Source organism: Scyliorhinus canicula, chromosome 10 (genome assembly GCF_902713615.1).
Source record: "Scyliorhinus canicula chromosome 10, sScyCan1.1, whole genome shotgun sequence".
NCBI lineage: Eukaryota > Metazoa > Chordata > Chondrichthyes > Carcharhiniformes > Scyliorhinidae > Scyliorhinus > Scyliorhinus canicula.
The window spans coordinates 96,364,829-96,392,822 of NC_052155.1; the positions used below are offsets into that span (position 1 = coordinate 96,364,829).

A 27,994-nucleotide genomic window follows, 5' to 3' on the forward strand; every position below is an offset into this window, starting at 1 on the left:
CGCCGGAATGTGGCGACTTAGGGCTTTTCACAGTAACTTCATTGCAGTGTTAATGTAAGCCTACTTGTGACAAAAAGATTATTATTATTAAAGTAGCATCAAGGCAAGTTTTATTTTCAAGAAATCCGTTTTCTGAAGAAACTTCAATTACTGTAATAGAAACCAATGTGTGTATTTTATGATTTAAAGTTGTCACAAAAACACAGTTGCAGATGAAATCATTATTATATTGTCTTAGCTTTCAAGTTTTTAATTGTAAAATCTTGTATGAAAGTGTTTTTTTATATGGTTTACCTGACACTTCCACTAGATGGCAGTCGTATCACATTGGCAAGTAGATCAAAGTCTGCATTATTCATTGTCAGGGTTGCTGGCATTATTTATAAAGACTATATTTGCTGTTTTCAGAGTAATTGAAAATGTTTGTGCAAGTTGTAAAAGTTTTGAAAGTCTCAATCTTATTCCCAGTGGTTTGGGTTCTACATCATGGGGTGAATGGTGTAGGGAATGCAAGAGTTTCCAATGATACTAGCAAGGGTTGTTTTGTGATTTGGGGTTTTGTTGGGACAAAACAGAGTGGACTTTGCTTCTGCTTCAAACTGTACTTGATGTTATTATGCAAAACATTGAGGCTAAGTGCCAAAGTATGATAAGTATCCCGTTCCTGTGACACTTGCAGCAACAAGAAATTATAACCTGACCTCCCCACACACCCTGCAAAAGAAAAGTTGAGGTGATGAATAAAATGACATTTGGAAAATTACAAATTATCATCTATCAAGCCTTCATCTCTAAGGACTGACCAGTTAACCAAATGTGTTTGAATTTCACAGCATATTGTACATTTATAATTACATTAAATAATACGCTGATGAATTTAAAACACATTGTATTGTGTTTTAAATTCATCAGCGTGTTATTTAATGCAATTGATGAAGCCTGATGATTCACCTATTCAAACACATTTGATTAGGCATAGGATCATAGAATTTACAGTGCAGAAGGAGGCCATTCGGCCCATCAAGTCTGCACCGGGTCTTGCAAAGAGCACCCTACTTAAGCTCACACCACCACCCTGTCCCAATAACCCCACCGAACCTAAGGGCAATTTAGCGTGGCCAATCCACCTAACCTGCACTTCTTTGGACTGTGGGAGGAAACCGGAGCAACCGGAGGAAATCCACGCAGACACTGGGAGAACGTGCAAACTCCGCACAGACAGTGACCCAAGCTGGGAATTGAACCTCGGACCCTGGAGCTGTGAAGCAACAGTGCTAACCACTGTGCTACCGTGCTGCATGATTTCATTTTAATCTGGGCCATATGATTTTTGAACTGGCACTCATACATTATTGTATTGCCAAGTGCCATTCAACCTGTCATGTATGCCCGCAATACAAGAAGATCACGGTTGATTTGTTTATTCGCCTTTGAATCTTCTATATCCAGGGGTGTGTCAGCCTATTTATGTCATCTCCTCGTAATGTAATCTTGGTAAGATTCTGGTGAGTATAAACTGCATCTTTTCTAAGATCAGTATATCCTTTATAAGGTCAGTATATTCTTGTGAACTGTACAGAACTGTACACAATATTTCCCTCACACTGCCTGGGTTGACTAGTTGCTCAGGCAGGGTCTTTCTAGAATGGCGCCTCTCGTCCTGATAATTGCAGAGCAATCTATTTCTGCCTGGTTCTTGAAGAAGGGCACGGTAGTTAGCATTGTTGCTTCCCAGGTTTGATTCCCAGCTTGGGTCACTATCTGTGCAGAGTCTGCACTTTCTCCCCGTGTCTGGGTGGGTTTACTCCCACAAGTCCCAAAAGACGTGCTGCTAAGTGAATTGAACGTTTTGAATTCTCCCTCTGTGTACCCAAAAGGCGCTGGAGTGTGGCGACTAGGGGCTTTTCACAGTAACTTCATTGCAGTGATAATGTAAGCCTACTTGTGACAATAATAAATAATATTATTAATAAGATCTGTTATCTGACGTTTGTTTCAGTCAAGTGGATTAATATTTATATCGTTAACATAAATCTTGCAAAGCTAGAAGCCAACAATATTCCAGATTTGGTTTAAACCAGTGTTTCTCAAACTTTTTTCCCCTGAGAGCCACTTTTACTGGCCGACCTTCGTGACCCATGCCAGTTGCCTTTCGTGACGCACCATTATTGCTTACGTTTAATGTGACAGGTTTGGTCCTCACGATCTCACTTGCTTTGTCGCTCGATGTTACATTTCTGCTCAGGACTTCAGCTGACGAAGTTCTTGCTGCATCCTTTGAAAAAATCAAGAGATTTGTCCTGGAACTCTCCATGCTTAGTTTCAAATGCCTTTGAAGATTTGAGGATTTTAAACTTTTATTTGCTAGTACTTCCCTGCAAGTAATACACATGGACTTTGCATCCTGATTTGTACTGGCAAAATTAACAATGCCATACCTCAAGAAATCATCTTTATACTGCTTTGTTCCCTAATAGCAAATATTAGTTTTTCCTTACCTGTTTGGTCACCAGAGGCACTGGCGCTCTGGATACAGCTCACACCGGCACTGCTGTGTCCTGCCGTAGTCTCTCCTGAGATGTCCTCTCCAGCAAATTGAACTGTGAGATCCTGGCCTGTTTGTGTCCCTGGCCCTCTCTTCCTTTGTTACAAAATGACCCATCTTCAGTTCTTCACGTAGTCCTGTTGCTTGCTTGCTGGTAGCTACAAAACGGATGAATCTCTCCTCTGTGATTTTGCGCCCAGAGCACGTGACCTACTCTCTGCTGCTGCTTCTGGTGGAAGACTCCATTGATATTTTTTTTTTAAATTCAGGTCCTGGGGCAGCGTGCTGATGTCAGGAGATGGTGGTCTGCCCCCCCTGGACTCCGGGCCTGCGCATTCCTAGTCCCAGCTGAGGGGGCATGCATGCGCGTGACAGCCGGCTTTCCTGAAAGCCGGTCGCAGATATTGGGCACTTCTTCCCGTGATTGGGAACACCGCGACCGATCACTCCGTGACCCTCCCGACACCCGCCTGTGACCCACCTGTAGGTCACGTCCCTGAGTTTGAAACTGACTGGTCTAAACCAGGCATTTCTATAGCTGTAGCAAAACTTTTTCCCTTGATATTCTAACTCTCTAGTTATAAAGCCTATCATTCCATTAGCTTCTCTGATTATTTTTTGTATTCGAGTACATTTTAATGATCTATTGTTACAGACAAGAAGAGATAAGATGGTGGGATAACGTTTTCCCTTTCTTCTCCACTCTCAGTTGTCTGCAACATGGATGGAAACTCTCTTGTGGATCTTAGGCAATGAATGAAAGTTCAAAGTCTCTGGATTTCTGGACAAAGTTATGAATTCATGTAGAGGAAAATTAGTCACCCTTGCACTGCCTGGCTTGACTAGTTGCTCAGACAGGGTTCTTCTGGTTGGAAAATGGCCCCTCTTGTCCTGCTGATTTCCAGACTAATCTATTTCTGCCTGGTTTTTGAAATAATAAGTTTTATTATCTGAAGTCCATTTCAGTTATGTGGCCACATGATCAATAATTGTATTGTTCACTTAAATGATTCAAAGGTAGAAGCCATTGCTACACAATGGGGCTTTATTGGTGGCTGTTCAGACCTGCTTGTGGGAAATTGGAGTCTGCATCTTTCTTTGTTTAGGGTAAGCTCGCAGACACTGTATCTGGAGGCTATTGATTTTGATTTTTGGTAAATACACAGGCAGTGGAGCTGTAAATTCCACAAGTGGTTTAATCTCCAGCATGCTATCCAAGGGAGGGCACACCACCCTAGGTCGTTTACATTTTAGAAAATTGTTCAGACATGCGTTAATAATAATAATCTTTATTATTGCCGCAAGTAGGCTTACGTTAACAATGCAATGAAGCTACTGTGAAAATCCCCTAGCTGCCACACTCCTGCACCTGTTCGGGTACACAGAGGGAGAATTCAGAATGTCCAATTCACCTAATAAGCACGTCTTTTGGGACTTATGGGAGGAGCACCCGAACGAAACCCACATAGATACGGAGAGAATATGCAGACTCGCACAGACAGTGACCCAAGCTGGGAATCGAACCTGGGTCCCTTACCTTTTTCATGTGTAAAAATCACAGATCACTGATCTTTGGTGGATGGCCAACTTTGCATGTTGTCCACTTTTTAACGTCAATTTCAGAAAGTTTACATTGAAGTACAAGGTTGGGAGGATGATAGCTTCACTGCACTGGGCATTTCACTATGTGCGTTGGTCCCTAAATCTATAATCTCTATTTTTTACCTGCCCAACCAATCTCCTAACTAAATAAATAAGGTACCATCAATTCTATGAGTTTACTTTTAACTAAAAGTTTCTTGTGTCAAACTTATTGAATTATTTCTGAAAGTCCATATGCAATGCTTCCAAAAGTGAATTTTATGCTGGCATTACGACATCACTGCAGCAGTGAATGCTGAATGTAGAAATTAATAACAGAAAAACATAAAAGTTTCCCCTTGAAATTATCTTTTTGTTTCACAAATTGATTTATTGGTATTTTGTTTTTGTACACAAGCTTCTACTTTTGAAAACTTTGTGCAATTTTACCGACAATGATCATGAGTCAAACTATGTGCAGTTGATGATCACAGTCAAGTCATTTTTCTGGCATTTGCTTGAGGTTTTGATTGCAAAAACATTTTTCATTAATGCAGCATTCTTTTGTGCTTCAAGCTTTTATCTACAGACCTAGGATCTAGCCAAACGCTTAATGTATTTTAATCTTGGAGCTAGATTGACACTAAACTGTCTAACTATCCAGAGCAACTATTTGTCTCAGATATTATCTGGGAAAAAAATGTTTCTTTCTCCTGGAAGGGAAGCCACAGCCCTCTGCTATTATTGTGCTTATGTTACAGTGAGCAATTATCTGCTTCCGGTTGAGATTCTAATTCACAGAACAAGTTGCAAGTTTGCAACTTGCAAACTAATAAACGTTTAAGATACTTTTCCATTCTAAACGCTCCATCAGTAATATGATGCAGTTTTTTTCCAGAAGTTGTAATTATTGGTTTGATTTGCAGAATAGTAGTATTGTGCCAAATTATTTTTTAACGTAACCGGGCCTCCTAGCATTAACTTGTTTGTAAAGGAAAGTATTGGATTAAATGGGGCCAGGGCTTTGACTTGAATGATCTGCAGATTGAGAGTATCATGGATTCTAATTGATTTATATTATTTGGAACATGGATGCTTTTAGTTGCAACGACGGCAGACTTTTTATTTGTTATATTCCATAAAGGACTGATTTGTAGAAAGCTGCATTCTTCACCTCTTGCTTAATTTCCTGATTTACCAGAAACTGCAGTAGTCATTCAGGGGATTTTGGATGACCTGGTAAAGTCTTGTGGAGTGAATTTCCTCATTTCTTTTTCATTTGTGATATGCAGGCATTGTTGGCTAGGCCGGCATTTACAGCCCATCCCTCAAAGTGGTGGTGTGCTGTCTTCTTGAACCGCTGCAGTCCACGTAGGGTAGGTACGCCCAAAGTGCTGATGGGGAGGGAGTTCCAGGAATTTAACCCAGCGATAGTAAGGGAACAGGGATATATTTCCAAGTTAAGGTGCTGAGTGGTTTAGTCATCATACAGTCATAGTTGTAGAGTTTTACAGCATAGAAAGAAAGAGGCCCTGCGTCTCATCGTGCCTGTGCCAAAGATTCTAATCTCATTTTCCAGCACATTTTCTGTAGCCTTGTATGCTGTGGCATTTTGAGTGCTCATCTAGATGCTTCTTGTATGTTATGAGGGTACCTTTCTCTAAGACCCCTTTGGGCAGCGAGTTCCAGATTCCCACCACCCTCTGGAAAAACATTTCCTCAAATCTCCTCTAAATCTCCTGCCCCTTACTGTAAATCTGAGCCCCTGGTTATTGGCCCCTCTACAAAGGGGAAACGTTTCTTCCTATCTATGTCCCACATAATTTTGTACATCTCAATCAGATCCCCCCTCAACCTTCTCTGCTCTCATGAAAACAACCCCAGCCTATCCAGACACTGAAATGCTCCAGCCCAAGCAACATCTTGGTGAATCTCCTCTGCACCCTTTCCAGTGCAATCGCATCCTTCCTATAGTGTGGCGACCAGAACTGCACACAGTACTGGAGCTGTGGCGTAACAAGCTTATCTACTTGTCCGAGAACGTTGGACATGCACCTCAAGATCCCTCTGGTCTTCTGTACTTCCTAGTGTCCTATTGTTCATTGTGCATTCTCTTGTCTTGTTAGTCCTCCCAAAATGCATCACCTCACACTTTTCACGGTTAAATTCCATTTGCCACTGTTCGGGCCATCTGACCAGCTCATCTAGATCATCCTGTAATCTAAGGCTTTCCTTTCGCTATTTACCACACCACCAATTTTTGTGTCACTGCAAACTTGGTGATCATACTTCCCACAATCGAGTCAGCACGGTGGTGTAGTGGGTAGCACTTCTGTCTCACGGCACCGAGGTCCCAGGTTTGATCCTGGCTCTGGGTCACTGACCGTGTGGAGTTTGCACATTCACCCCATGTTTGCGTGGGTTTCGCCCCCACAACCCAAAGATGTGCAGGATAGGTGGATTGGCCACGATAAATTGCCCCTTAATTGGAAAAGATTAATTGGGTACTCTAAATTGATTTTTAAAAAATACCTCCCACAGTCACACGTCTAACTCATTAATGTACACTACAAACAGCAAGGGACACAACACCGATCCCTGTGGTACACCACTGGACAGCGGCTTCCAGTCACCAAAACAACATTCGAACATCACTCTCTGCCTCCTCCACTAAACTAATTTTGGATCCAGTTTTCCAAATTGCCCTGGATTCCATGGACTCTTATTTTGTTGAACAGTCTCCCATGCAGGACCTTGACAAAAGCCTTACTGAAGTACATGTAGACTGCATCAACCACACTGCACTCATCTATGCACCTAGTCACCTCCTCGACAAATTAAATCAAATTTGTTAGACATGAACTCCCCCTGACAAAGCCACACTGACTATCCTTGATTAATCTTTGCCTCTCCAAATGGAGATTAATTCTGTCCCTGAGAATTATTTCTAATAATTTCCTGACCACTGAGGTTAGACACACTGGCCTGTGGTTCCCCGGTTTTCCCCCCACTTCTCTTTCGAATAATGGCACCTCATTAGCTGTCCTCCAGTCCTCTGGTACCTCTCCTGTGGCCAGAAACTATTTCAAAATTAGCATCAGAGCCCCTGTGATCTGCTCCCTTGTTTCACATAGTAGCCTAGGATACATCTCATCTGGGCTTGGGGATTTATCCATTTTAAGCCCACTAAAACTGTGAATACTTTCTCCCACTCAATGCTAATATGTTCAATTATACGACAGTCCCTCTCCCTGATTTCAACACCTACATCATCCTCCGTAGTGATCACAGATGCAAGATACTTACTTTAATATCTCCCCTCCATCTTTAATCTCCACACTCAATTGCCATTTTGACCATAATGCACCCTACTCTTTTCTTGGTTACCCTCTTGCCCTTAATTTACTCATAAAACACCTTGGGATTTTCCTTTATTTGTCTGCCAGTGTTTTTCCATGTCCCGCTTCAATCTCCTAATTTTTTTTCCAAGTGTCTTGCACTTTCTATACTCCTTTAGGGCTTCCACTGTTTTGAGCTCCTGATATTTGCCATAAGACTCCCATTTATTCCTTATCCTAACCTATATATCCCTTGACATCCAGGGTTTTATGGACTACTTTGTCCCACCCTTTATAGGAATATGTTGGTCCTGTACTCTCGATATGTTTCCTCTTTGAATGACTCCTACTTCTCTAATTTGAATTTTCCTACAAGTAGCTGCTCGCAGACCACTTTGGCCAGGACCTGTCTTGTCATATTAAAATCGGCCTTCCTACAATTCAGAACCTTTATTTCTGGTCTATCTTTGTCCTTTTCCATAACTACCTTAAATCTTGCTGAGTTATGATTACTATCACTGAAATTCTCCCCCACTGGCACTTCTGTCACCCCCCCTCCCCACCCCCAGCTTCATTCCCTAAAATTAGATCCAGCTCTGCTGGAGGCACTTAAAGAATTTTGCCCACTCTAAGCCTTTCACACTTTGACGATCCAGATTCATATTGGGGAAGTTGAAATCCCCTATTATTACGACCCTATTATTTTTACCCTTCTTTAAGATTTGTTGATATACAATCATAGAATCCCTACAGTGCAGATGGAGGCCATTTAGTCCATCGAGTGTGCACCATCCCTCTGTCTGCTTTTCTATTCTCCCTGACTGTTAGGGGAGCTGGAGTACACCCCCAACAACATCCCCCCATATGGCCTTAATTGAGGAGCCTGCTAAGATACCATCCCTCCTCAGTGCAGTGATTGACTCCTTGATCAATATTGCGAAGCTACCTCCTCTTTTACACCCCACCCCCCATCCCGCGTTGTCTCGTCTGAAGTTTCTATTCCCCGGAATATTTTGCTGGCCTCTCCGTCAATCATGTCTCTGTGATAGTAGTTACGGCAATAATACTACAGAGGGGAACTTCCAGGTGGCGTTCCCATGTGCCTGCTGCCTTGTCCCTTGCACATTTGCATGTTTTTTTTTATTTGTGAGCGTCATTGGCTGGGCCAGCATTTATTGCCCATCTCTAATTGCCTTTGAGGGGGCAGTTAAGAGTCAACCAAATTGCTGTGGGTCTGGATCACATGTAGGCAAGACCAGGAAAGGATGGCAGATTTCCTTCCCTGAAGGACATTCTCGAAGCAGGTGGATTTTTATGACAATCGGCAATGGTTTTGTGGTCATCCTTAGAATTTTAATTCCAGATTTTTATTGAATTATAATTTCACCAAATCAGTGGCAAAATTCGAACCCCAGAGCATTATCCTGGGTTTTTGGTTTACTAGTCCAGTGACAAAATATTTCCATTTGAGAACAAAACACCTGTCCTTTATTTTAATATAGATACAAAGAACTGCACTTAATGTTCCTTTGGATCATCAACATATGTCTCATCACAGTACAAATAATTATACGAGAAGGTGCATTAGCTTGGAAAAATCACTCAAATATGAAGTATATGTGAATTAAACTATTTGTTATCTGATGGTTTGCTTACTGTTATTCCTTTTGTTGCACAGTTGGACCACTGAAAGTCAGTAGCCTGCCGTATTTATCAGTACTTTTTAAAAAATAAATTTAAAGTGGCAAATCATTTTTTTTCCAATTAAGGGGCAATTTAGCGTGGCCAATCCAACTACCCTGCACATCTTTGAGTTGTGGGGGTGAGACCCACGCAGACAGGGAAGAATGTGGAAACTCCACATAGACAGTGACCTGAGGCCGGGATCAAACCTGGGTCCATGGCACCGTGAGACAGCAGTGCTAGCCACTGCACCACCGTGCCGCCCAAATATATGAAGAACTAAGGATGGGTCATTTTGCAATGAAGAAGAGAGTGTCAGAGACACAAACAGGTAGGATCTCACAAGTGAATCTGTGGGAGAGAGCTTTCAGGAGAGTCCACGGCAGGACGAAACAGTGCTGGTGTAAGCTGTATGCAGAGCTCCAGGGCCTATGGTGAAACAAGCAACAAAGAAAAAACTGAAATGGGAATAAAGCAGTATAAAAGGGGCTGGTTTAGCTCACTCAGCTAAATCGCTGGCTTTTCAAGCAGGCCAGCAGCACGGTTCGATTCCCGTACCAGCCTCCCCGAACAGGCGCCGGAATGTGGCGACTAGGAGCTTTTCACAGTAACTTCATTGAAGCCTACTCGTGACAATAAGCGATTTTCATTTTCTTTTCATTTCAAAAATGATTTCTTGAGGTGTGGCTTTAATTTTGCCAATACAAATCAGGATGCAAAGACCATGTGTATTATATATAGGGAAGTGCTGGTAAATGAAAGTTTAAAACCCTCAAAACTTCAAAGGCATTTGAAGACTTAGCATGGCGAGTTCGAGGACAAACCTCTTCATTTTTTTTCAAAGAATGCAGTGAGAACTTAAGTCGTCAGCTGAAGTCCTTGGCAGAAATGCAACATTGAGGACCAAACAGGCCTACCTACCTATCGCATTAAAGATAATAAATAATGGTGGGTCATGGACCGCGCAGGTTGGCCAGCGAGGGTCGCGATGGTCGGCCACTTGTTAAAAGTTTGAAAAACACTGTTCCAGTAGAGAGTTCCAAGAAATCATAAAGCTACCAGTTGGATATTAACATATCAATACAAACCTTTTCTTTTTTTAACAGAAAGTTTACTGTTCATATTTCAACGAGATTGTGAGATTAGCTTCAGATTAGCAAACGTTTGCAGCTTTAGTTCATCAATAAGAAAGCATTCATATACTGCTTTGAACACCAGTGCAAGCTATTGGCAATCTGAGTTTCTTAGTGGTGTGAATGATATGCCACTGCAGTAAATAAGATTGATATCCCTCGGGTTTTATTAAAAAAAACACAGGTGATCACAAAATAGTACAATTTTCTAAAGCAACACTCCAGAGCAGCTGCCCTCGAGGTTCTTTCATGCTGATTGAAGCTGTTTACTAGGTGGTAGCTCCCTTATAGGGACCCGGACTCTCTTCCATTAACCGCAGCTCCTTATCGGCATCAGATCTAGACCCGGACCACAACTCACCCATTAACCTCTGCTTCTGCAAATTTTATCCATTGTTCACCTCCCCGCCCCCACCGTCCTGCTTTAAAACGGTCTCCTCTTGAAATTCTCCAGCATGGCGGCATTGGGCCTGACCAAAATAACTGCTCCAGCTTTTCCAATCACAGGTTTCCTCCTTCCCAGCCATGCTGCTGCTCTGGTCAATGTCTCTGGGGGGGTGGGGGTGGATCTGACCCTGGAAGGCCCCCCACGCTGGCCTGGCCCACGATCGGGGCCCACCAATCTGCGGGCGGGCCTGTGCCGTGGGGGCACTCCTTTCCGCGCTGGCCTCTGTCGGGCTCCGCCATGGCCAGCGCGGAGAAAACACCCCCCTGCACATGCGCTAGAATATACCGGCCGGTCTGCGCATGCGCTGAACCACGCCGGCGGTTCTGCGTATGCACTAACTCGTGCGGTCACTTTGGCGCCGGCTGGCATGGCTCTAAACCCTCCGGCGCCGGTGCGGAGAATTCCACAACTTCCGGTTGGCCCTGTGTCAGAGTGGTTCACGCCGTTCTTGGCGCTGGCGTTGGGCCAATTCGCCAATTGCAGTGAATCCCGCCCTCTGTCTCTGGAGGGGTAGCAAGAGTGGGAGGGAGGGAACCTGTGATTGGAGGAACTGCAGCAGTGAGCATGGGAGGGACAAATCTGTGATTAGAAGAGCAGCTCCTCATAGATTCTGCCTCTCCCACATGGAGGATTGACTTTTGCCTCATTCTTTGTCCCCTTCATTGATTTTTTTTTTTTTGCAACTTTTTTTGGGGCTCCCGAGGGAAGATTTTCCTGCTTACCCAGTCCATTTTCAGCCCTGGTGTACACTGAGTTGATTGGCGTTAACATTGGGGGAAGTGAATTCTCTCAGCAAGCCCAAAGCAAACTGTTGTAAATTGTTTTCTTCAACTCCATAGCGAGGAAAATCCTCTTTTAAAATAAATCAATTAGTTTCTAGAAAAGAGAATGGGTGGCAGTATTTAATAAGGCAAATATTATAGTGTTAGAGAGAGAGGATGTCTAGGATCTCAAGTGGGCAAGGACAAAAACCATTTGGGCAGCGACATTTTAACAGCATGTATATCTGGTATATTGCTGTATTACTGCTGCAAACCCTCAGATGAGAGAAAATGGAATGATGAAGATAGTGGGGGCGGCATGTGGCGCAGTGGTTATCACTGGGACTGCGGCGCTGAAGACCCGGGTCACTGTCCGTATGGAGTTTGCACGTTCTCCCCATATCTGCATCGGTTTCACCTCAACAACCCAAAGATGTGCAGGTTAGGTGGATTAGCCATGTTAAATTGTCCCTTAATTGGAAATATATATATATTTGGGTAAAAAATGAATGAAGATAGTGTAATGGTGGCAAAAGTGAAAAAAACAGTAGATTTGAGGTGAACGTTGAGGAGATAATTCTGATGAGAAGAACATGGATTTAAAGATGTACAATAGATCCCCATTTTAAGCTGCTTCATTCAGCTTCATTTTACTTTAGCGTTGCAGATATAGTAGGGCTGGTATGAACACATAATATTCGGACTTTCATTTTAGCATTGCTTTGCACCACTGTCGATGAGCAAAGCGGCATCATTTTGGAACTGCCACTCCATGGACATCAGCCATGCCACTTCCTGCCCCATCCTCCCACTCGTCGTTCCTCAAGTTCCCTCACTCACTTCATCCGAACAGACATGTAAACATATGAAGTAGTAACAGGAGTAGGCCTCTCAAGCCTGCTCTGTCGTTGAATAAGATCATGGCTGATCTGATTGTAACCTCAACTCCACATTCCCACCTACCCCTGATAACCTTTCACCCCTGTTCTTATCACAAATCTATCTAGCTCTGCCTTAAAAATAGTCAAAGACTCTGCTTCCATCACATAGAACAGTACAGCACAGTCAGGCCCTTCGGCCCTCGATGTTGTGCCGAGCATTGTCCAAAACCAAGATCAAGCTATCCCACTCCCTGTCATTCTGGTGTGCTCCATGTGCCTATCCAATAACCGCTTGAAAGTTCCTAAAGTGTCCGACTCCACTATCACAGCAGGCAGTCCATTCCACACCCTAACCACTCCTGCAGTAAAGAACCTCCTCGGACATCCCTCCTATATCTCCCACCCTGAACCTTATAGTTATGCCGCCTTGCAACAGCTACATCCACCCGAGGAAATAGTCTCTGAACGTCCACTCTATGTATCCCCCTCATCATCTTATAAACCTCTATTAAGTCGCCTCTCATCCTCCTCCGCTCCAAAGAGAAACGCCCTAGCTCCCTCAAACTTTCCTCATAAGACCTATCCTGTAAACCAGGCAGCATCCTGGTAAATCTCCTTTGCACCCTTTCCAATGCTTCCACATCCTTCCTATAATGAGGTGACCAGAACTGTACACAATACTCCAAATGTGGTCTCACCAGGGTCATGTATAGTTGCAGCATAACCCTGCGGCTCTTAAACTCAAGCCCCCTGTTAATAAGCCGCCTTCATGGCTCTATCCACTTGAGTGGCAACCTTCACAGATCTGTGGACACGAACCCCAAGATCTCTCTGATCCTCCACATTCCTCAGAACCCTGCCGTTGACCCTGTAATCCGCATTCAAATTTGTTCTACCAAAATGAATCGCCTCGCACTTATCAGGGTTAAACTCCATCTGCAATTTTTCGGCCCAGCTCTGCATCCTATCAATGTCTCTTTGCAGCCCACAACAGCCCTCCACCTCATCCACTATTCCACCAATCTTGATGTCATCAGCAAATTTACTGACCCACCCTTCAGCCCCCTCCTCCAAGTCATTGATAAAAATCACAAATCGCAGAGGACCCAGCACTGATCCCTGTGGTACACCACTGGTAACTGATCTCCAGTCTGAAAATTTTCCATCCACCACCACCCTCTGTCTTCGATGTGATAGGCAGTTACTTATCCAATTGGCCAAATTTCCCTCTATCTCATACCTCCTTACTTTCTTCATGAGCCGACCATGGGGAACCTTATCAAACGCCTTACTAAAATCCATGTATACGACATCAACTGCTCCACCTTCATCGACACACTTAGTTACCTCCTCAAAGAATTCAATCAAATTTGTGAGGCAAGACTTACCCTTCACCAATCCGTGTTGACTATCCCGGATTAAGCTGCATCTTTCCAAATGGTCATAAATCCTATCCTTCAGGACCTTTTCCATTAACTTACCGACCACCGAAGTAAGACTAACTGGCCTATAATTACCAGGGTCATTCCAGTTCCCTTTCTTGAACAGAGGAACAACATTCGCCACTCCCCAGTCCTCTGGCACTATCCCCGTGGACAATGAGGACCCAAAGATCATCAATCTCATCCCTTGCCTCCCAAAGAATCCTTGGATATATCCCATCTGGTCCAGGGGACTTGTCGACCCTTAGGTTTTTCAAAATTGCTAATACATCCTTCCTCAGAACATCTACCTCCTCCAGCCTACCCGCCTGTATGACACTCTCATCCTCAGAAACATGGCCCCTCTCCTTGGTGAACACTGAAGAAAAGTATTCATTCAACGCCTCTCCTATTTCTTCTGACTCTATGCACAAGTTCCCACTACTGTCCTTGACCGGCCCTACCCTCACCCTGGTCATTCTTTTATTTCTCACATAAGAGTAAAAAGCCTTGGGGTTTTCCTTGATCCGACCCACCAAGGACTTCTCATGCCTCCTCCTAGCTCTCCTAAGCCCTTTTTATTAGCTCATTCCTTGCTACCTTGTAACCGTCAAGCGACCCAACTGAACCTTGTTTTCTCATCCTCACATACGCTTCCTTTTTCCTCTTGACAAGACATTCGACCTCTTTTGTGAACCATGGTTCCCTCACACGGCCATTTTACCCCTGCCTAACAGGGATATACCTATCAAGGACACGCAGTACTTGTTCCTTGAACAAGCTCCACTTTTCATTTGTGCCTTTCCCTGACAGTTTCTGTTCCCATCTTATGCTCCCTAATTCTTGCCTAATCGCATCATATTACCCCTCCCCCAATTATAAACTTTGCCCTGCCGTATGGCCCTCTCCCTCTCCATTGCAATAGTGAAAGACACCGAATTGTGGTCACTATCTCCAAAGTGCCCTCCCACAAACAAATCTAACACTTGGCCCGGTTCATTACCCAGTACCAAATCCAGTGTGGCCCCCCCTCTTGTCGGCCTATCCATATATTGTGTCAGGAAACCCTCCTGCACACACTGTACAAAAACTGCCCCATCCAAACTGTTCGACCTATAGAGGTTCCAATCAATATTTGGAAAGTTAAAGTCACCCATGACAACTACCCTGAGACCTCCACACCTATCCATAATCTGTTTTGCAATTTCTTCCTCCACATCTCTATTACTATTTGGGGGCCTATAGAAAACTCCTAACAATATGACCGCTCCTTTCCTGTTTCTAACTTCGCCCATATTACCTCAGTAGGCAGATACCCTTCAAACTGCCTTTCTGCAGCCGTTAAACTATCCTTGATTAACAAGACTACTCCTCCACCTCTTTTACCACCTTCCCTACTCTTACTGAAACATCTATGCCCCGGAACTTCCAACAACCATTCCTGTCCCTGTTCTAACCATGTCTCCGTAATGGCCACAACATCGTAGTCCCAAGTACCAATCCACGCTCCAAGTTTACCTACCTTATTCTGGATACTCCTTGCATTGAAGTAGACACACTTCAACCCACCTTTCTGACTGCAGGTACACTCCTACGACCTTGATACCCTCCTCAGTACCTCACTACTCTCAACACCGGCTTCTGGACTACAGCTCATTTTCCCAGCCCCCTGACAAATTAGTTTAACCGCCCCCCCCCCCCCCCCCCTCCCCCCCCCGAAGAGTCGTAGCCAATTTCCCTCCCAGGATATTGGTGCCCCTCTGGTTCAGGTGCAAACCATCCTGTCTGTACAGGTCCCACTTTCCCCAGAATGTGCTCCAATTATCCACGTACCTGAAACCCTCCCTCCTACACCATCCCTGCAGGCACATGTTTATCTGCACTCTCTCCCTGTTCCTCACCTCACTAGCACGTGACACCGGCAACAAACCAGAGATGACAACATGGTTTGTCCTGGCTCTCAATTTCCACCCTAGCTCCCTAAATTCCTGTTTTAAATCCCCGTCCCTTCTCTTACCTATGTCACTGGTACCGATGTGTACCACGACTTGTGACTGTTCACTGTTCCCCCTCCCCCTTAAGGATTCTGAAAACACGGTCCGGGACGTCATGGACCCTGGGACCCAGGAGGCAACATACCATCCGTGAATCTCTTTCGCTGCCACAGAACCGTCTATCTGTCCCTCTAACTATCGAGTCCCCAATAACTATTGCTCTCCTGCTCTCCCTCCTTCCTTTCTGAGCCACAGGGATGGACTCAGTGCTGGAGATCCGTTCACCTTTTTAGAAAGCAGTTGTTCTCTGGCGAGGAGTTGAACCTGGGCAATGGCAGTGCACACACCAAATCCAAACTACTAGACTAGGGAGCCTCCTTTTCGCTGCTCCTCTATGAACCTTCAGTCAGCAAGGGCTCAGGAGAGGAAGTGGTGAGTCAGGCAGGGAAGTGCCAAATGGGAAGGTTGGACAAAGAATCCGCAAGAGAGAGTCGGCCTGCAGGAATTACGTAGAAAGACTTGGCATGTTTCTTCTACACTTTAAAATATAATAAATTTTAAAATATTCATTTACGAATGTAGGAACTTAGGAATGTACAGTGTTTCAATTTACCCAATGTGATATTTAACATCTTATGTATGATAGGATAGGAATGTAACTACAGCTTGGACATTGGTTGGAGTGGGAAAACCTTTTTTTAATAAATTTAAAGTGTCCAATTCTTTTTATCCCAATTAAGGGCCAATTTAGCAAGGTCAATCCACCTGCCCGGTGCATTTTTGGGTTGTGGGGGTGAGACCCATGCAGACACTGGGATGGGCGGCACAGTTGCACAGTGGTTAGCATTGTTGCTTCACAGCGCCAGGGACCCAGTTTTGATTCGCGCTTGGGTCACTGTTTGTGCGGAGTGCGCACATTCTCCCCGTGTCTGCGTGTTTCCTCCGGGCGCTTCTGTTTCCTCCCACAAGTCCCGAAAGACGTGCTTGTTAGGTGTATTGGACGTTCTGAATTCTCCCTCAGGCGACATGGACAAGCTGGGCCGAAGGGCCTGTTTCCATACTGTATACATCTATGAATATCTAGTGTACCCGAACAGGTGCCCGAGTGTGGCAACTAGGGGATTTTCACAGTAACTTCATTGTAGTGTTAATGTAAGCCCACTCGTGACACTATTAAAGATTATTATTATGTGAAAACTCCGTACAGGCAGTGACTCGGGGCCAGGATCAAACCTGGGTCTTCAGCGCCGTGAGGCAGCAGTGCTAACCACTGTCTCACTGTGCTGCCTGGAATGGAAAACCTGATTGACTTAATGTTATTTAACTTAAAATTCCACTTTTCAGGAACACAACTACATTCAGCAAAGATTTACTATATAGCACTGAATGAACGTGTGAATAATCAATCAGTGGGCAAATGCATTTTTTCATTAAAATTGCAAATCATTGTATACTTGCTGCAACCAGAACCATTTTATACAGGAAACCAAAAGGCAGATGCAAATTTATACCAGGAAAAGTCTGGTCCTGATACAGTGATACTGCTTTCAATGGGTGTGTCAAAAAAACAATGGAGATTGTACCGTCTCTTTAATCAATGGACTACGTCTGTTTTATAAAAAATAAAGAGGCTGAATATATAATTCTGCTTGGAAATTTGGTGGTTTTGGTGTAAATAATGCATGTTTACATTGAAAAGAGCTTATAATAAGCCAACATAACCTTTTTGTATGTATAGGGCATAATTAGCATATGGAGTTACAACCTTGTGAATAGGTGTCCAGTTAGTGTAATGAATGCGAACTTCTTTGAAAATAAACATTAATATTTCTCGTTTAAATGGTTCAGGGTTAGTTGCCCGGTACAAAATTAAGATCGATAAGGAAATTTTCTCTTTCGCCCAGGTAATTGGACTTCAACAAATTGGTGAGCTGGACCTGTTGAAGGCTTTTCCTCACCTCCTTGCAACCCTCGAGAATGTTTCCTCGTTGGTATTATCATGTGCTGAGTGTACAATAGGCAGACTTTAATTTTGCAGTGACTTACAGCATGCAGTTAACCTCTTGTGGTGTTGCTCACTGACACATCTCATAGAATAATACAGCATAGAAGGCTGCCATTTGGCCCATCATTCCTTTATCGCCTAATTGCTAAAGCTATCCAATTAGTTCCACGGCCCTGCTCTTTGCCCCCAAGCCCTTTAAGTTTTTTTTTCCCCTTCAATAATTTATCCAATTCCTTTTATTTACTGTTGAATCTCCCTCCATCACTCTTTCAGGCAGTGCATTCCAGATTCTAACAACTTCCTATATTATTTTTGTTTGCCAATCATTTAAAATCTGTTTTCTTGTTACTAACACTTCTGTTACGAGAAACCGTTTCTCTTTCTTTACTCTATCAAAACTGTTCATAATTTTGAAACCTCAATCAGCACCTACGACCACTACTGTCGAGAAGGACATGAGCAGCAGATACATGGGAACCCCACCACCTGGAGTTTCCCCTCCAAGTAAGTCAGAACCCCGACTTGGAAATATATCACTGTTCCTTCACTTTTGCTGGGTCAAAATCCTGGAACTCCCTCCCTAACAACAATGTGGGTGTACCTACACCTCGGATGCTGCAGCAGTCCAGGGAGGCAGCTCACCACCACCTTCTGAAGGGCATCTAGGGTTGGGCAATAAATGCTGGCCTAACCAGCAACACTCGCATCCCATATATGAATTTTTCAAAAGCTTCTCCAGTCTCTCCACATGATTTGCATTGTATGAGGAGTGAATAAATGAGCTGTGCAGGAGAGCATGCCAGGAGCAGCACAGGCATACCCAAAAATGAGGTGTGAACCTGGTGAAGCTACAACACAGGACTGAGTGCTTGCTAACCAGCGAAATCATCATGCTGTATACAGAACTAAGCAATTATACAACCAATGAATCAGATCAAAGCTCTGCAATCTTGCCACATAAAGTTGTGAATGGTGATGGACAATTGAACAAATAACTGGAAGAGGAAGCTCCACAAATATCCCCATCCTTGGTGTGGTGGAGTCAGTCATTAAGGCTGAAGCATTTGCTAGCATTTTCAGCCAGAGGTGCCAAGTGGATGATTTATTTTGGCCTCCTCTTGGAGATCCCCAGTATCACAGATTCCAGTCTTCAGACAATTCGATTCACCACATGTGATATGTTCAGTACCATTTGCAACTCAGATACTGAACCATGTAGCATGCCTCCATGCGCAAGTATGCTGGACAATGTTCAGGCTTGGGCTGATCACTTTCAGGTAACATTCATGACCACGGGTTTAGGGCAATAACCATCTCCAAAAAGAGAGAATCTAGCCACCTCCCCTAATATTCAATAACATTGCTATCAATGAACCACCTACCATAAAAGTCCATTGTGCAGATTCTTAGCTGGACCAGCAACTAAGTATTGTGGCTACTAGGGTACGTCAGAGATTGGAAACTCTCCAACGCCAAACATTTCTCCTGATTCCTCAACGCTTGTCCTTTTTCTACCAGGCACAAGTCAGGAATGTGATGGAATTCACTCTATCTAGACTGGATATGTGCAGCTCCAACAATACTTAAGAAGTTCAACACCATCCAGGACAAAGCAAATCTGCTTATGCAGCACTTCATCCATCACATTAAAAAGTTACTCAAGCCACCGCTGATGTGCAGTGGCAGCAGTGTGTACCATATATAAGATGCACTGCAACAACTCATAAAGGCTCCTCCAACATCACCTTCCAAACCCGTGACCTCTACCATCTAGAAGGAAAAGGGCACCAGAGGTATGGGAACACCACCACCTGCAAGTTGACATCCAAGCCACCCACCATCTTGACTTGGAACTGTACTGCCATTCCTTCATTGTCACTGGGTCAAAGTCCTGGCACTACCTTCCTAGCAGCACCAAGGGTATACCTACACCACATGGCCTGCAGCGGTTCAAGAAGGCAGCTCACCACATTATCAAGGGCAATTGGGGATGGGCAATAAATGCTGACCAAACCAGCAACATCCACACAGTATGAAGGAATAAAGGAACTACACTGGGCTATCTGCAATGGGTATATTTTATGCCGGGATACTTTATAACAGAAATACTGCCAAAATCTCTCACCAGGGATACTTGCCTTTCACCAACACCAACATTGTGTGCTCCGGGATGACTTGAGCGGTCAGTCTAGGATACACCATGTTTTCATCTTGTTTTTAAATGTCTGTTGCTATAATAACAATAATTATCTTTATTGCCACAAGTAGGCTTACATTAACACTGCAATGAAGTTACTGTGAAAAGCCCCTAGTCGCCACATTCCGTCACCTGTTTGGGTACACGGAGGGAGAATTCAGAATGTCCAAATTACCTAACAGCACGTCTTTTGGGACTTGTGGGAGGAACCGGAGTACCCGGAGGAAACCCATGCAGACACGGGGTGAACGTGCAGACTCCACGCAGATAGTGACCCAAGCCAGGAATCGAACCTTGGACCCTGGTGCTGTGAAGCAACAGTGCTAAGCACTGTGCTACAGTGCAGCCCCTGAGTAAGTAGGATGCAACTGCATGAGCAATTTAAAAAGTAATATTTGTCTTCAAAAAAAATACTCTGATCTAAATCCTAGATGATAGGTTCATTTGATTCTACTTGCTGAACAAACTGTAACACTGGAACAATTTCAAATTTGTAGTAGGTAATTATTAAAATAAAGTTTCAAATTTGGTCCCAAGTGTGTCGGCTATTCGGATGAAGAAAATATTTATTGATTAATTATAATGCACCCTCGATGGCAATATTCCAGAAATGTTTTAATTTTCTTTTTAATCTCATCCTTAAAAGTTACAAAGCCAATGCGCAAAGTGGACAGGGCAAACCCTTAATCCATCTCATTGCTTGCTCCAAAAACCAATTCAAATTGAAGCCAATTCATGGTCTCCAGAAGAGAGGCATACAAGATCCAAGCTGACAAAAAACGGCCAATCATTGCATCTCATCTTGGGCTTGATCTGACACTTGATCTTAGCCAAAAAGGCCGAGAACCCGTTCAATATTCCAGAAATAACAAAAAATCCACAGGATTGCTTTGTAAATAGAAGAAACAAAGGGTTGGATTTTACACCTGGCCATTGGGACCACAGCTGAACGTTCCAGCAGATTCTGCTGGGGAAGCTGGCAGCGTCTATATGTTTTCTAATGACAGTTTTGGGCCGGCAATAAACAAAAAAGACAGAATTCTGAGAGTAGGCAGCCTTCACAATTCTAGCCATGAACACAGCATTATCACTTCTGCTGCTTGATGTCCCGGCTTACAGAATCCACAAGTTATGTATTTATGCCAAAGTGGGATTCATATTCCACTGTACATTTAGTTGCACCAACAAAAATTCAACACTCTTATTTTCTATGAACTCAAAAATTACAGGAACCGACTATATTGTCACATCTAAAAACAGGCACGATAGCCTACCCCTGATCACTGAATGGTTGGAAGGGAGCAAGCAAGGGTTTATGGTTGGAATGCAAGCTTCCAATGCACCTATAATTGGCCTTCCTGCTGGATGGCCACTATTTTGCCATCTGCGCTTGATTGGATGTGCAGAGATGACAGAGTCAGGAGTGTACCGCCCCTTCGGTTTTCATTCCACCTCCCTCACAAAATCCAGCACCAAGTTTTCATTTTCAACTTCAGATTAGACGACAAATGATACCCATGACCAAAATAGTCAGCCTTCTATCCGGCCTGAAAGAGACATTTTTCGTTATGACTTGAGGTCCCTTCAGCGTTCAATAGAGTTTCTAGCTGAACAAAAAGAACGTCAGATCTAATTCAATAACACTGTGTTGTAGAAATAATATTTGATGGGGACTTCGAGCTTTGTTTCAGGAGTTTATTAACACAATATCGTGGAGAGGCTGCAATGGTTAATGACCATTCATCAGAACTCTGAGTTACAACGGAAATAGAGCATATCTTTATACAGAAATAAAAAGCTGTTCATGCAAAACAACCTCTGGTCTGGCCATGTTTATATTAAACCTTGGGAATGTTCTTGGTTTATTATCTCAACTTTAAAAAAAATTTTTACAGTGCCCAATTTATTTTTTCCAATTAAGGGGCAATTTAGCGTGGCCAATCCACCTACCCTGCACATCTTTTGGAATGTGGGGGCGAAACCCACGCAAACACGGGGAGAACGTGCAAACTCCACACAGACTGACCCAGAGCCAGGATCGAACCTGGGACCTTTGCACCGTGAGGCAACAGTGCTATCCACTGCGCCACCATGCTGCCCTTATTATCTCTTAACAGAAAACATTTTGCAGTATGTTTGGCGCCCTTGGCCAGAACAACTCGTTAGCACAATAGGATTAATCTAAAAGTTGTTTACCAGTACTTTGAACTTTACCTATCATACCAAGATATGGCTAAAAACAGTGTTAAAATATAGTCATTCAATCCCAGCATGCTTTAGAAAGTGCTTTTTTTATAATTGCAACTAAGAATATATTCTCTAAGCGATCCAAAGCAATTAATAATTCCTCACATTACTTTCCTTCTACACACTGCTACAGGATAATTTTAAAAAACTTATTTGTGGGATGTCGACAGGCACGACCAGCATTAACTGCCCTTTAGAAGGTAGTGGTGGTGAGCAGCTTCATGAATCACTGCAGTCCATGCGGTGTAGGTGCACCCACAGAGCTATGAGGAAGGGAGTTGGCATAAGTTAGGATGATATGTGGCTTGGAAGGGGCTTGGTGGTGTTCTTGTGCATCTGGTGCCCTTGACCTTCGAAGTGGTAGAACAAAGAACAATGCAGCACAGGAATAGGCCCATTGGCCCTCCAATCCTGTACTGGTCATGATACCACCCTTGGCCAAAACGCTCAGCACTTCCTAGTGCCATATCCCTCTATACCCATCCTATCCGTATATTCTGTTGATATGCCTTTTAAACGCCGTTAATGTATCTGCTTCCACAACCTCCCATGGCAGCGCATTCAGGCATCACCAACCCCTAGCGACTGATCCCTCAATCCTGGGAAAGAGTGCCTGCCCATCTACTCTATCCATGCCTCTCATAATCTTGTAGTCATGGGTTTGGAAGATACTTTCAAAGGAGAGTGTTGCTCAAAACATTACAATAGAGAAGGAGGCTATTCAGCCCTTCATCTCTACACACTTTGAAATAACATTCAATTAGTCCGACTTCCTGATATTTACCCAGTCCATGCATATTTTTCCACTGCAATACTTGCCCAATTTTGTTTTGAAAGTTATTGTTGAACCTGCTTCCGTTGCTCGGTCAAGATTTTCCAGATCGCAACAATTTACTGTATTTGTTTTCCACCGATCACTTCTAGTCATTTTAAATCTGTGTCCACTAGTTACTGACCCTTCTGATATTGGAAGGTTTCTCCTTATTTACTCAATCAAATGATTTTGAATATCTCTCATAAAATCTCCTTTTAACCTTCTCTTTCCCATAGAGAACAATCCCATCTCTCCAGTCTCTCCATGTAAATTACATTCCTCATCACTGGTACCATTCTCATCAGTTCCTTTGGCACCCTATCTGGGGTTTAACATTCATCCTAAAGTGTGATTTCTACAATACTCCAGTTGAGCCCTAACCAATGTATTTTTAAAAAATGTTTGGCATAATCTCCCTGATTTTTTTACCCTATGCCTCTCTCATGCAGTTAAGGATCCTTGCAAACCTTTTCAACAGTTTTCTCAACTTGTCTGTCACCTTCAAATGCTTATGTACATCCTTTCTAAAATGTGCCATTTATTTTATATTGCCTCTCCCCATTCCTCCTACCAAAAGGAATTATTTCATACCTCCCTATATTCGAGTCCATCTATTACATTATAGTCTTTTTATTTTTGCAGATTAACATCTCTAAATGTTTCTCTACTATCGCGTCTGTTTGAGCTGGGTTTATCCTTCTTTCCATTTTTGAACAGTGTTGTAATGGATGCAGTTCACCAATCCTTTGACACCACTCCCCATACGTAAAGAGAATTGGAAGATTTTGCTCGAGCCTTTTGAGCACTGGTAAACGTCAAAAGATCACCTCTTTATTTATATCATATCCAATTTCTCTACTACTTCTTTTACATTATTGGCAGCATCTTCTTTCGTGAAGACTGATACAAAACACTCACTTAGTACCTCGGCCATGCCACCTACCTGCACAAGGAGGTTTTTTTAGTTCCTAATCAAGTTCTGCATACATTTTGGACTAGTTTTGCTAATTTATTTTTCCAGAAATTGAATATTGCTGAAAAAGAGAAATGTGTAGCTGAAAGCCTTCATCTTTCACTCATCAAGGCAAACGCAAGAATGACAATTTTCACACAATCACAACAGTTTATACCGCAGGAGCAAAGGGGTGCTGGTTGGTTGGCAAGTTGCTTCTGACTGAGCTGTTGCCATGGAGGAAGCCAAAGGGAACTGTAGGCTCCCCATTCATTCGGATAATTCAAAAAGGTGTTGGCCTTTCAAGCCTTGCATTTATTTTGAACAACAATTGTTGTCGTCGTTTGAAATTTGACATTCTTGCATTTGTCCTGATGAGTACAAGAGGAAAAGCTTCAGCAACATATTTCTCTTTTCAGTAACAATTTATTTTTGCTCACTGAGTGATCAGACATAGAAAGTAAGAGCAAGGAAGTGAAGTCAATGTGCTGGCCAAGAGTAATGGCCCAGATGGCCTCTTTGTGCTTTATTCCATACTGATTGGCCCCACCCTTCTTTTGACACCCCTCTTATTTATGTGGTTTGAAAATATTTTTAGGCTTCCTTTTGTTATTTGGTAATCTTTTATATGCTCCCTTTGCCCTTTATTTCCTTTTCTAATTTCCCATGTATTACTCGCAAACAGTTTGGCTTTTGATTGAACTTTTATCACCGCATTTCTCATAAGCCTCCTTTTTCTGCTTCATTTTTAGTAATAAATATTTTTATTCTCTTTCACATTATCATCAAAATTTACAACAACAGATAATCAACAATAACAACAAATACAATGGCAATCACCCACCCTCAAACAGCTCCCAACATTTTGAATACAAAACACCAATGAAAAAGAATCATCAATAACTTGTACATTACAACCCCCCCCCCCATGTTCGATGTCATCCAATTTATGAAAATGCATGATGAACAAGGCCCAGGAGTTGTAGAACCCTTCCATCCTCCCCCTCAACTCGAACTTTACTTTCTCGAGCGCTACGAATTCCAGCAGATCCCCTCGTCATGCCGAGGCACGGTGGAGAAGCCGACCTCTCCCCCACCAGAATCCGCCTTCGGGCGAATAGCGAGGCGTAGGCCAAGATATCTGCCTCCGCACCCGCTTCCAACTCTGGCCGATCCGACACCCTGAATATGGCTTCTATGAGACCTGCTTCGAGTCTCACATTCACCAAATTTGAGATTACCTTAAAGACCTCCCCCAATACCCCTCCAGTTTTGTACAGGACCAAAACATATAAACGTAATTGGTGGCAACCCCCCCCCCCACCATTCACAAACAACCTCCACCCCCTCAAAACGTCGGCTCATCCTCGCCCTCGTGAGGTGCGTCCTATACACCACCTTCATCTGTATCAGCCCAAACCTCGCGCATTAAGTTGACGCATTCACCCTCTGGAGCACCTCACACCATAACTCCTCCTCAATAACCTCCCCCAGCTCTTCCTCTCACTTCGCCTTAATCCTCTCTCGCGATACCTTATCTGCCCCCAGAATTATCTGCTTCATTTTAACCTCTCCAAATTTAGTCACCGAGACAACTGGAGCTTTGGGTGCCCTTCCTTTCTTCCACATGGAAATGTATCTAGTTCCTACCCAAACTAACTCTTCATTGAAAACCTCCACTGTTCATTGTTAATTTAACATTTGTGAAGCAGTCCATTACATTAATAATTATTCCATTGGATGATTTTTCTTGTGAAGTATGTGGTGCTTAAAGATCATATCAGTGTTTTGTTACTGTTTGTTTTTGTTCAATATGGAAAGAGGAAGTCTAATATGGTAAATATAGAAATTTAACCCCTTTATATAATTCTCCGTGGGGACATATTGGTTATAAAAACAAGGTATTTACTATTCATATTTGTTCTTCATTTATTAAGCAGCGGAAGATAATTAATTTATTTGTTTCACTGGTAGTTTTTCTCTTTGTACATTTTTTTACAGATGATAAATAGTAAATCTAGTCATTTATTTTATTAGACAAAGTAAAAAGTGAACTGTAGTCTACTTTTCATAATTTAAAAAAAATCATTCACTACAATTTGTCTGTGAATCGAGAAGTGAGAAGTATAAAACTCTTGCATTTATTTTATTTGATGGATTACAGCTAAGGCACTGCTCTCATTTTAATATTAGTGCTGCTATTGGCAAAGAAATAACAAGCATACTGATGGATTAAAAACATAGTAATGGTGTTCGTTTATTAATTAAAAAGTATGTTCTGTCTAATTGGTCTCTGGACGTAGCTTGATTAGTACTGTTTGTAAATGGTCACAGTGTAAAACCACAGCTGCGGCATTGTGTGGTGAGCTGGAGTACAGTTGTATATTGCTGTTGCAAGCACCGAGAGTTGTCTTTCTGTTTTTATACTTCACACCCTCACCCATAAATCCCAACGTATTTATATCCACATTCACCCATAGACAGAGATAACCATCTATATATCCACACACACACACCACACCCTTTCCAATGCACACCTCACATGAACACCTCACAGAAAAGTTTCTACATGTCATTTGTGGTGGGTTTTTCTGGGAGTTTCTCTCTGGCTCTGTCAGCAAGTTCCCCACCGCTATCTAACCACAGTTAGTCATGTTTCTGGGCCCTGAGGATTTTATCACCGGGCTAGCCCACACTTTGAATTATTTTCAGCACTGGGGAGCTGGGCTCGCTGGCCAGACCAGCTTCTCGGAGATTGGGCCACCATTTTGAAAGGATGCCCTGATCTCTAAGTGGGCTTGAGGGTCCCAGACAGGCACGCCCCACCCATGGGCAACGTCGCGCCCCACACACATGGGCACTGTGCCTCCCCCCACATGATTCCGCTCTGGGGACACTGAGGCCCTCCCCTTTCAGGCCTGCCACCCTACTCCTTCCAAAATTCCCACCCTTCACACTAGTCCTCCATCCCAATCTTCTGAAGGGCCCTTCATACTCGCCCTACACACCCTCACCCTTCATATCCCCCCTCCATACTCCTTTCATGTGCATGGGCCCCTCTGGCCCTGACCCTTGGCAGTGGCACCCTGGCAGTGCTCCTGCCAGCTTTGCAGTGCTACTTGGGCACTGTGGCAATGCCAGGGTGGCAGTGCCAAGGTGCCATCCTGTCAGTGCCCTGGTGCCTGCATTCAAGAGGAAATGCCAGAGGGCCACCCTGCCCCTTCCCCGACCACTCGGGCCTGGAGTGGCGTTCCACCTGCTCCATGTTTGTATGGACCAATACTGAACTGTGCTTGGCTGGGGTCTCCCTGGGGAGGCTGGTAGATGCCGGGAGCACAATAGATCCCGGGTCAGCTCACCTAAGACGGTTTTAAACCTACTTAGGCATGCGAGGCTTGGTCCTGCCATTGTGGGCGGGATCCTGAGTGCGATGCCTCACGAGATCTGGATACATCTCACTAGGCGTACTGACTGTTGCTAAGCCCGCGGGCGGCCTCTCCCGGCATCTACTGGCCACATCGCGCTCCCATTTGGGTGCTATGTGGCCGTTAGATCGCGCCCCTCTTGTTTCTTATGCACAGCTCAGGCAGGCATATCTCACATGTGTCTCTCCATGCCCTGCACCCCGCCTCCTAGCGCACACCTCACATTTGCTGCTCCTCTCGTGTAACACACTTTATATCCCCATCTGCTGTGCACAGTTCACACATGGCTCAACCCCCTCCACTCCCACACACTTAACAAAAACACAAGCGCTACCAAAACTGTTGACAGTATATAGACTGACGGTGACAGGTGAAAACTATCTGGAACTGTATTTTTTAAAAATAAATTTAGAGTACCCAATTATTTTGTTTCCCAATTAAGGGGCAATTTAGTGTGGCCAATCCACCTAACATGCACATCTTTGGGTTGAGGGGGTGAAACCCACGCAGTCACGGGGAGAATGTGCAAACTCAGCACAGACAGTGACCTGAGAACGGGTTTGAACCCG

The 27,994-nt window shown here is 43.6% G+C and overlaps 1 protein-coding gene across 4 annotated transcripts in view; it reads left to right on the forward strand.

Annotated features, from left to right (window-relative positions):
- tgs1 (trimethylguanosine synthase 1) overlaps positions 1-27,994 on the forward strand; it is an 88,798-nt gene that overhangs the window by 54,049 nt on the left and 6,755 nt on the right. The window lies entirely within an intron of this gene.